At 36.3% G+C, this 11,002-nt stretch overlaps 2 pseudogenes across 1 annotated transcript; both read right to left on the bottom strand.

The window, feature by feature from the left end:
• Positions 1-892: 892 nt before the first annotated feature.
• LOC149518180 (uncharacterized) lies at positions 893-4,237 on the bottom strand (annotated as a pseudogene).
• A 2,767-nt stretch (positions 4,238-7,004) lies between these two features.
• Positions 7,005-10,716, bottom strand: LOC149518181 (leucine--tRNA ligase, cytoplasmic pseudogene; annotated as a pseudogene). The gene is made up of 2 exons (XR_016343652.1): positions 10,555-10,716; positions 7,005-10,458 (listed from the first exon to the last, which is right to left on the bottom strand). The product of XR_016343652.1 is annotated as a leucine--tRNA ligase, cytoplasmic pseudogene (transcript).
• Positions 10,717-11,002: the final 286 nt, after the last annotated feature.

An 11,002-nucleotide genomic window follows, 5' to 3' on the forward strand; every position in this document is an offset into this window, starting at 1 on the left:
TGCATGTGCAACCGGCTAGCTTTTGTCAAGGAATTTCCTTTTTGTCATGCCTTGTGCTAGGTTTTTTTTTTTTCAGTTCAATAGTTCCAGCTTTGACATTGATAGCTGAAAAGTGAGCAGATGTGTTCCATTTGCCAACCATGACTTTCGGCTATGAACTTTTCCATCACATGGTGTAACCGTTGTTGCTCCACATTAGCACAAGCACACAAAATTTGTCCCCATACTGAACGTGAACATGCATAATTTTGGAAAGGTAAATGTAGCTTCTGGTTATTTCCATGCATGAATGAAAGCCACTATATCCATCATATGTCGAACACTGTAAACTTAGTCATAGGACTTTTCCGGTTACTGCCACTCATCAAAACATTAAGAATATTGTTGTCACTTATAATCTATTATTTCGAACAAAATTAAATGTTTATATTCACTTAATATCTCTCTTAATTGGTTAGGTTCTGTTTTATTGCTGTTTCTTTGTATTTTTTTTTAAATTTTGTTGGATATGAAGTGACAAACAAAACAATATATCATAATAAATTTACAGCAATAAATAATAATTAATAATTAATAATGTAGGAAAATAAAATACATCAAAATTTATTTAAAAACTCTTCTAATATAGAAAAAACTTTTATTATCAAATAATAAATATATAAAATTATCTTTTAGTTAAACTAAAATTAATCAACAATTAAAAAAATAATTTAAAAAATTTCACTAAATAAATGACTTAATAAATATATTTTAAATTTATTTGTAAAAAATTTTAAATTTGATTTTTATTGTTTAAAATATAAAATACAAAATCATAACTTACTCATAAAATTTTAATTAAATTAAATCAGACAACTCTCTTTTTTTTCTATTTTTTTAATTTTTTTCTCGGTTTCAGCGTCACTCCACTTTTACACCTAAACAGCTCCCCTTCTTTATTATTTAAATCCTATCAAAGGTCAGATGGAATATATGGGGAAGTGGATGAATTAAAGCATGCATATCAAATGAAATCTTACATGAAGATTCCTCCTCTTTGGCTCTTTGCCCAGCAGCTAATACTATCTCAACGGGAAGAGGAGCAAATGATGACCAATATTCATGTTTTGCCCCAGCTATCTCTGCCCGAATACCTGCAAAAGGACATGTCCTTGAGAAATCTAAGCAGCTTCATACAAAATGTACAAAGACAGAATTATGGGTTTGCACATTAAAGAAACTGACTGCAGTTGCAACTGTAATTACTCTCAGGATCACCTAACCATTTATATTGGAACGCAGTGCTTTAACTTTTATGGTGATTATAGAGGCAACTGTTTATCCAATACAGCAGCATCAACTGAAAAACAATCAGGAATTTCACGTATTTAAATATCAACACTTTACCATGTTCCACACATAAACTCCAATAACGAGCAAGCCAGCATCTCTTTAAAACAACCTCTTCCTAAGATGAAAACTGCAGATTACGTAACTATGACATAAAGGAGTAAACTGACAAAATGATATCTGCAAGATTAGAAATAAAGTCAACCATCTCTTACTCAGTCAGCATCATCCTTTGAGTTACTGTTTGCAGAGATTTGATTTCACACTCCGCTTTATGGAGCTTATCTAAGGCAGATGTTGCTTCATCTCTGGCAATCTAGCTCACAATTTAAGAACAGAGAAAATTAAGTTAAGCAAGAACATTTCCCCCTTTTTAAGAATGGTAAAATTCAAAAGAAAAAGCCAGAGCATACAACATAAAATTTCAAAATACCTCAGCCTCTGTCCGAAGAGAAGCAATCTGTTCGGGTATACCACCATGAGTTTGCGTTGCAGTTCTTAAAGCAGCCTGCAAGAAGAACAATGTCATATGCTACTCAGCTGCAGTTCATAAACCATGTCCAGACTAAAATGTAAAAGTAAAAGAATTAAAGTAGCACAATGATTTTTGCAAAAAGAAGTCAGTTATAAGCAACAAAGCAGGACTAGCTAGATCTACAAAAGCAATGAAACTATTGAAGGTGTTAAGCATGACCTCTGGCAATCCTTCCTACAGATCTAAAGCAAACACCTACTTCTGTGCTTAGTGTCTATTGACTGTTGAGACGGCATTTATTTTTACATATCAGATTCTCATTTTAAAATTTATGCTAGAAATTTCATGCACATGCCTGCTTCAGGTGTATATAATAAACCTCTCTATGCATGAAATCAGTACCATCTCACAAAGAGAGATGCATAAAAAGATGCAGAAATAAGCATAAATAAACTCAGTAAACACACACTTACAAGACAAAAGAATGTCTTTTAAGGCTCATAGTTATCGAGTATTATGTAATTTTCCATGCATAATGAGACTGATAACACATGCAGATTAGTTTGAGACAAGAAAAGAGTGGCACTCTTTAGAAGTACAAACCTCCCTTTCCTGCAGGGCTGCCTCCTTTCTGAAGAGGAAGACAAATAGCGGATAAGAAAAAGGAAAAATAAATCACAATATAACATTAAATTCTTGTAAGCCATGAAACTTGCCTGCTTAAAAGACGTGCTTCTAAAGTTACACCTTCTCCAAGATTAGCAATCTATATAGAACATGTTATGAATCAAGTAAACAAATACATAATTTTGCTTGCTGGAGCGGTATAAAGTTCATTTACATTTATCTTGTTTAGTTTTCTTTAAACTGAGAAAAGTTCACCTGTTTCTCAAGCTGCTGAGCTCTTGCTTCTGCTTCCTCACACCTCTCCTCTGCAAGTTGGAGCTGGGAAGGCAAATATCATGATGGAGCACCAAAAATAACAGTATAAGACTATTATTAACATTTTCCGTAGGCCAAAGCACTTAGTTGGCTAACCTAATTACATCAGAGTTTTTGGGAGAAAATGGTGTTGCAAAAGTTATCTCCAAATGCCAGTATTCAGATAGATTATGCCCGTTCATTTGAAGATAACTGTTGCAACAATTTAGGATATTGGCTCAGTGCTTGAAGATGATGGAGAGCCAAATTGATGTGCATGAATACAATATCATTTTCCAAATAAAACTTTTCATACAACTTTACTAGATACAACAATAGAACAAGTTACATAACAAAGAAGAAAAAAGTTGCTGGAATCACCTTTTCAATTAAACTTTCATTTTCATCCTGTAGCATATCAAGCTGCCATGAAATTCACACCACATTACTGGAAGATAAAAATAAACATTTTGCTAAGCTTCTTCATGTGTTTGATCACATAGACTGAAATTTGAAGTGTTCAGACTTGAACAAATTAATAAGGTTTTTGAAAAAGAAGATATGATGACCTATACACCTGCTTTCAAATAATTCCTTAGAAACAAAAAAGAAAAAAATAAAATTGCAACTAATATATGCTAGAAGGAAACACATATTTAGCTTAACGTAACTGTACCTCATCTTGTAAAGCAGAAGTAGACTGCTTTCTTCCCCTATCTTTCAAGCTGCTCATACTCCCAAAATCTGAAGACAATCTGCTTACACTATAAATTTTAGAGCACTATAGATGAAACAAAGAAAGAACCTAAACCAGTGCAATGGGCATTTTACATGATCCCAGGATCTTGAGACCCTAACATTATTAATTGAGAAAAACGCATGATGGTGATGGGCTTAAATACTTCCAGGGGAGGGCATTATGCATTCTTGAATACTGGAAGAGCAGCAACAAAGCCTTTCTTACTGTAGAGATGAAAACATAAGGACCCGAATTACTCATATATATCTATTATCTTGTGACTATGTTATATAAGAATGTTCCTAATGTTGTTTAAATTTATGACACTCAATCGCTTCTAAATCACGAATCAGAGAAGTTGCTCCATTTGATGGCAGATTTCCTCATTCTCTTTCTAATATATCTAAAACTTCAAAGACCAAGTTAAAAGGGAAAATTCACATTATATGTATAAAACTAACAAAAAAAAATAAGGGTGACGAAAGAAAAAAGTTGGAGGGGATTACGATATGGATGATAACTTCATCCTTCAAACTGAAATCACACCAGCTTAGAGCTATGATATACCGTTTATCTCTCCGATTATCAGTTGAAGCCTCTGTTGAACTAACAGATGAGGTTGGCTTCAGTGGCATAGGCACTGTATGAGGTATCACAGGAACTGCCTTGACTCCTAAATGTTGGCGACCTGATGCTGTGGAACGAGCAGATAAAGGTTGCTCTATGGATCTGGTTAATGGAGATAACCGGCCAGCAGTTGGCTGTTCTGCAGAACTCTACAGAGATGGTTGTCCGCCTGAAATGGAATAAGGAGACATGGGTTGCTCCACAGAGCTGATAGAGTGAGATGGTTGGCCACTTGAATAAGATGATAATGGTTGCTCCATATTGTTGACAGATAGAGAGGTTTGACTGCCTGGTGTGGAACGTGTAGATGGTGGTTGATCCTGATTGATATGAACTGACTAATAGCAAATTTAAAGTTACAAGTAAGAATTACATTCATAAGTAATATAAGCATTAAACAAACAAAAAATTTAGATAACTGAGCATACTCAGTTAACAGACAAATTACCGAGGGAGAAGATGAACGTATTGCTTTTCCACAAGCAAGTCCAATGGTTGCTGTGCCACTCGCTGAACTATTATTATTTGCAAGGTCATCCACATCATTGTCCTCATCACCTGGTTGCTGTGCTACTTGTTGCACAGGCCTTTGAGCCATAGTTTTGGCCTGTGTTTACGAATGGAAGTCCATATAAGAATGCATTTCTCAGTAGCATAAAACTCCAGCATTAACCGTAAATCTTTTCCTTAAACTCACATCATAACTTGTCTGCTCAAGCTCATACTTCTTCTCTCACATTAGCATGACAAGCAAGAAATTAGCTAAAACAAATTCATAATAGGAAATCACATAATTACCATAGAAGGGCGTGACTGCATTGCCCTACCACGAGCAATACCAATGCTTGCTCTGCCACTAACTAAAAGGTCATCCTCATCATCGCCCTTATCAGATGCTTTCCGTGTAGTAACTTGTGGCAGCCGCTTCTGTGTTATGTTTTTAGTCTGCAAAATTATACAGTGCTAGTCCACTGAGAACATATTTGTTGGTAGCATCAGGCTTTTGCATGTAATGTGTAAGTCACAGAAGTTACAAACTAACGATTAGACATCTATGAATTATCTTATTCAACAAATTCCTTTGCAACTTAATTGAGTCATGATCATAGCTAAGCAAAGTGTCTTTTAACTTGCCTAATTCAACTCACTCTTTTTTCTCTTACCTCTCACTTAACTAACATAGCATAGGTCAACCTAAACCAAATTCCTAGTATTAGATAATTCGATATAATTACCATAGGAGAGCGTGACTGCATTGCTCTTCCACCACCAAGCCCTATACTTGGCGTGCCAGTCACTAAAATGTCATCCTCATCATTGTCCTCATCAGCTAGTTGTTGTGTCATTGCCTGCGGAACTCGCCTTTGAGCCAAGTTTTTGTTCTGGATTTTACAAAGTTAAACCCAGGTGGTAAGAAGTAAGAATTATTTATTTCCAATGCCAAGCTCTTGCATAGCCAAATAGTGTTGAAAATGCCCATTAAAAAAAAGTGCCTATGACAGAACTGATAATGGGGTAAGTTTAAAAAAAACATATAAAGATATTTTAATTCATTGTTTTACTTCTTAAACAGTTCATTATTCATACTGATATGAAACTTTAATCTTAAAATTAATGTAAAAATTGTCAAAACCATCATATTTCGAACACATACTTGTATCCGACACCCTACCCCTAAGATCACGTAACATTAAATTATCATAGGAGAACAAGCACGAATTGCTCTTCCACCAACGAGTCCAATACCTCCCGTGCCATTAATGTTATTATAATCAAGCTGGTCATCATCATCATCATCACCCTCCACGTTTTGCTGGTGTACCATTTGAAGTGAAAAATAGTAAACCAAAGGATCCGATAATTAAGGCAAGAAAAGAGGAAGTTTTAACGGTCCATTATTTTTTCTTTTTCTAGAACTGAAAGATTTTCTTTTACATGTCAAATACGTCCCTGTGGGGTGAATGTCTAATTTCATTATATTGAGGAATATTTTTGCAATTACCTAAAGTAGTAGGGTTATACGCTTGTACTTACTCGTTCAATAAACACTTTTTTAATCACTATAGCAATTGAAAGTGCATTTTTTTTTTCATTTAACAACTTTATTTTTTCATATTTGATACTCCTTCTGTTTCATATTTTATGTTCTTATTTGTTTTTTGGAATTAAAAAAAGAGAGAGATTTAACATGCATTATTAACTTTAATTTTTTGTAAAATATATAATTCCTAGTTTTTAATATCAAAAAATAAAAAATTATGAAAAAAAAAGTTTGGAATATAAAAAAATTAAGAATTTTAGGTTTTTAAAAAAATATATAATTTTGAAAAAAAAAATGAGATTGAAAGAGTAATGACAATACAATAGAATTCTTTTAATTCTTCTAAAAAAAAATGAAATTCTTATAAAACCTTTTGTAGTGGTAGAAATGTTTAAGAAAAAATCATTTGTCTTAAGCTATGTTTTCCATGCACTACCATGTTAAATTCAAATGGTAACAAAACAAGAATTTTTTTACTAAATTTTTTTTATTAATGTTTTATTTGGATGACCAATAGAAAACGATTCCTACCACATCATCATTAGAAACCGGATTGCGACAATGCAAGCACTGATCACTCAGTAAACTGAACTGGAAACCTGTTCTTTTTCTTGCTTTTGAAACACCATTGGTGTTTTTTCGTACAATTGGGAGCGATTAACAGTAAGAACCAGGTCAATAATGTTGGAATTTAAAAAAACAAATAGGAATGAATAAGCAAAACTGATAGAAGAAAATATCAAAAGAAAAAAAAAGTCTTTGACTTTAAATGCAAAACAAAATAGGAAAAACACATAGGTTAGCAAAGACATGTCACAACAGCATTTTGATGCAATATTTCTGGAAGACAGCAATAAAATGTTTTACCTGCATACAGTAATAAACTCAATTTTTATTTAAGCATAAGTGACCATTCGCTGTTCAACACCCAATTAAACACAGATGCAGAGAGAAAACACCAATTTAGAACGCCTGATACCAAATAGTCCAACAAAAAAACATTTCCTCGACGTAACATAGCATGCTAAAATGACAAAGTTCCTTCACCTTGACAGGAAGATGGCAGTCGGATTTCCAGGGGATGGAGGATTCTGCTTTAGCAGGGATGCATGAGGACCAGCTTGAACATAAGCATCAGGATCAGTGGCCGACAAGACTTCTACCTCTTCAAGACCAAGTTGTCTTTTGATCAAGTCCAAGTTCTCCTTAAGGACCTGAATCTCTCCAAAGGGCAGCTTCAAATCCAGGACTTGGGCACCAATTTTAATAGCCTCATCCTTCTTGAACGTCAAGAATGGCATACAACGTTTCTGGATCTGTTTAAAGTCTGCTGCCTGACCAACAGTGCTCTCCTGCAATGCGTTCATTATCTCCCCGTCTGATGCAAAAGTATGGGTCTTATTGTCGAACTTGCTTTGGAGAATCTGCAAACACTCCGCTTGCCATCCTTCAAATTGCTCATTCACAAAGATTAGGCCTTTTAACTTGTCCTCAGTTAGCGATGTAACAGGAGCACCTTTCTTATTAGCTTTCTTTGATCCCAAAATCTGCTTCTGGAGCAGCTTTCTCATCAACACAATGGAATCTTGCAAATACTTATCGGCACTCTTGAGTTGCAGATCTGGAGAATCTGCTGTGGGCCAGCCTGCTTTCACCACAAAGCCATCCTTCTTCAAAAGTTCTCTCCAAACAAACTCCGCATAGTGAGGGCAGATTGGAGTGATCAGCCTAGTCTGCACATCCATAAACCGCCATACAAGGTCACGGTTCATGCCCCCACTGCCACAAGAGAACCTATACTCATCCCTGGCAGCTTGAAGATCATAAAAGCCAGTCTTGAGAGCCTCCCGAAACATGTAATCCCTATAATTCTGCTCAGTCATTTTGACAGCAATGTTTATCTCATTTTCAAACACCCGATCAGCATAGGTAGATGGGGGACCTGTCCTCAAAGACGATTCTGCAGCCAGAATCTCTTCCATCCATGCAATCTCTTTCGTAAGCCGTAAGATTGCAGCATTGGCAGTCTCAAACAAAAAGTTTGCATCATCTACACCATCCCCAGCATCAGCCAGAGAGAATCTTGTAGCATCAGCAGAGAATTCCTCAATTGCCTGATGCAGTGTCCTGAAATTTCCAGTAGACTTGGACATCTTCTCTGAATTAAGCATAATATGTCCATTGCACCTGAATCCACAAGGCCAGTGATCCTTGGACATGATTGCCGTGTGATTGTAGATGCAAAATGTTAAATGGTTCTGGATAAGGTCTTTTCCAGAAACTCTAAGATCAAATGGATACCAGTACTCAAACTCCTGCTTCATCTTGTTAAGAACAGAGGATGGGATATCAGAAGATTTGGGATACTGACCACCACAGAAGAGAAATTCCCAGACCTCATCAGTCATCTGGGCAGGTTTAACCAGATCAGCACTTTTTCCGTACATGTCCCCATTTTGTAAAAGATGAGCAACTGTGTAATAAGCCATGTAAATGGTTGAGTCGGATAATGACTCAACAAGGAATTCTGCATCCCAAGGAATGCGAGTCCCAAGCCCAAAGGATCGTGAGCAAGCCCATTGGTTCAGCCATCCTAAAGTATGTTCAAAGCCATGTCGTGTCTCATCAGAGTATAGATTCATGTTGGATAAGCACTCCTCAGCTAGTTGTTTCCATTCCGGTTCACCATATGTGATGTACCATTGATCTGTAAGAGCCACAACACACTCATCACCAGACCTTGACATAACCTTCTTCTCAGGCTCACTATAAATTATTGCCTGGCCCGTCTCAATCAGTTTGGTCCTTATCAGTGCCTTAGCTTCATGGACTCTTCTTCCTGCATACTCTCCAACAGTCATGGTTCCCTCTGTAAAACCTCTCAAGTACACCAACCTCTTCGCCTCAGCAAGCTTTTCTTTCTCATTCTGACTTTTGATTTTCAGATCCACACAAACTTTTTCAGCTGCCCTGTCTCCAAATTCTGGAATGTCAATGATGGGTATAATCTCAAATGGCAATACCCATTCATCCTTCACCCCAAACTTTTCCCGAAAAGCGGGTTTTGCTTTCAAATCATGTAAGGCCATATAATCATCAGGAGCATCGCTGGGAACACTGGTCACGATCCCTGTACCTTTGTCCGTTAGAATTGTCATCATTGGAAGAGCATATATGATCTCATTAAATGAGAGAGGAGATTTTACAGGAAGACCAATCAGATCATAACCAGTCAGTTCAACCAAGCAAGTAGGTTTTTCAGGGATGCGGGAGAGCTTCTGATAAGCAAGGTTGAGTGCTGCTCTCTCAGTCAGAATAAATATCTCAGTTTCATTGATTTCAAAGGCTCCATATTTCCCATTAGGCAAAACCCAGCAGTTTGTTTGCCCATACATGGTCTCAGGCCTCAATGTTGCAGCAGCCAAAAACACTTTTTTCCCTTCCAAAACACGCATTTTAGCTGGAAAAGGTGGCACCACTTCCATTTTAATAATAGTATACTCTTGAGGCTGAACTCCTTCACCAGTTGCCCTATCATGATCAGCACATGGCTGACCATCCAATGGAGAATATATAGTATACCTCATATCTTTAACAATCTTACCCATCGATTTCAACTTCCTCATCTGCCACTTAACAAACGAATCAAAAAACGGATTCATATCTGTGGTCACAAATGACCTTCTCCAATCACAACCTAATCCAAAAGCCTTGAGGTCTTGAACAGCCAATGGCGGAAAGAACTTCAACCATTCAGACGGGTTCTGAAACTTTGATATCTCACTATCTGAAAGTCCAAAACTCCTCATAATTTCCCACTGAAACATCTGTCCGCTAGATTTAGATGCCGCCTTAGACTTTTTACCTTTAAACTTATCAGGCGCCACATTGGCATCTTCATTTGGGTCAGATTCTTCTGTTGGGTTAGGTTCCTCATCTACTACCTCATGAGGAAAAATGGGTGGATCACCAAATTGTTTGATTTCCCTAGCAAGTTTATCAGCTGAAGCCTTGATTGGCATACCGGTACAGTGAAAAGCAAAAGGCAATAACACATTGGCACCTCTTAATCTATGATAAGCAGCAGCAAACTCGAGTTTCGAAAGCGAAAAGGCATGGCCCAGATGTAAAAGACCATTCATATAAGGAAAAGGAAAGTTCCCAAAGAATTTTTCACCTGGTTGAGGTGGTTTTTCATTGGGTTCAGCTTTAAACACATCTTTTTCTTCCCACCAAACTCTAACCTTTGACTCGATTTCCAGGAGTTTGTCTCTCCTGGCATAGCTCTTGCCTCCCTCTGTTGCCATCTCGTGAAACCGATGAAAACTGTTCAAAACCAAAACAAAATAAAATTCATGAAAATGAAACAGAAAGAAAACCAAAAAAAAAAAAAAATGGAAGAATCTTTGGAAAAGAAAGTGCCTGAGTTTATTGAGGAAGATGGTGTTGTGCCTACGAAGAATCTTTGCTGAGTTGCGACGGATACAGAGCAAATGGGTGGAGATGAAGGAGGATAAAGAGAAAAGAGAGAGACTGCGTTGAGTTTCAGTTCCAGTTACAGGACTAGATTCTCATTGTTTGTTTTTACAGGTTTTTGGAGTTTTAATGATTATTAATTTTAAATTAAAAAGGCCTGCCCCAACTTTTTAACCGATCAAAAAAGTGGTATCAGAATAAGGGTTATTTTGAAATATTGATACAGAAACAACAAATGATAAAAGTAAATTTTATTTGAAATCATGAAGATTGATACAGATTCTATGATAAAATTGATAGCATTAAATTATTTAACTTGAAAGCCTATAATAAAAAATTATTTATATTGCAAAAATTTATATGAGTCAATATTAGGTGATTCGACTAAACCAGC

Source organism: Durio zibethinus, chromosome 7 (assembly GCF_047325235.1).
Source record: "Durio zibethinus cultivar Kanyao isolate XHJ-2024 chromosome 7, ASM4732523v1, whole genome shotgun sequence".
Classification (NCBI taxonomy): domain Eukaryota; kingdom Viridiplantae; phylum Streptophyta; class Magnoliopsida; order Malvales; family Malvaceae; genus Durio; species Durio zibethinus.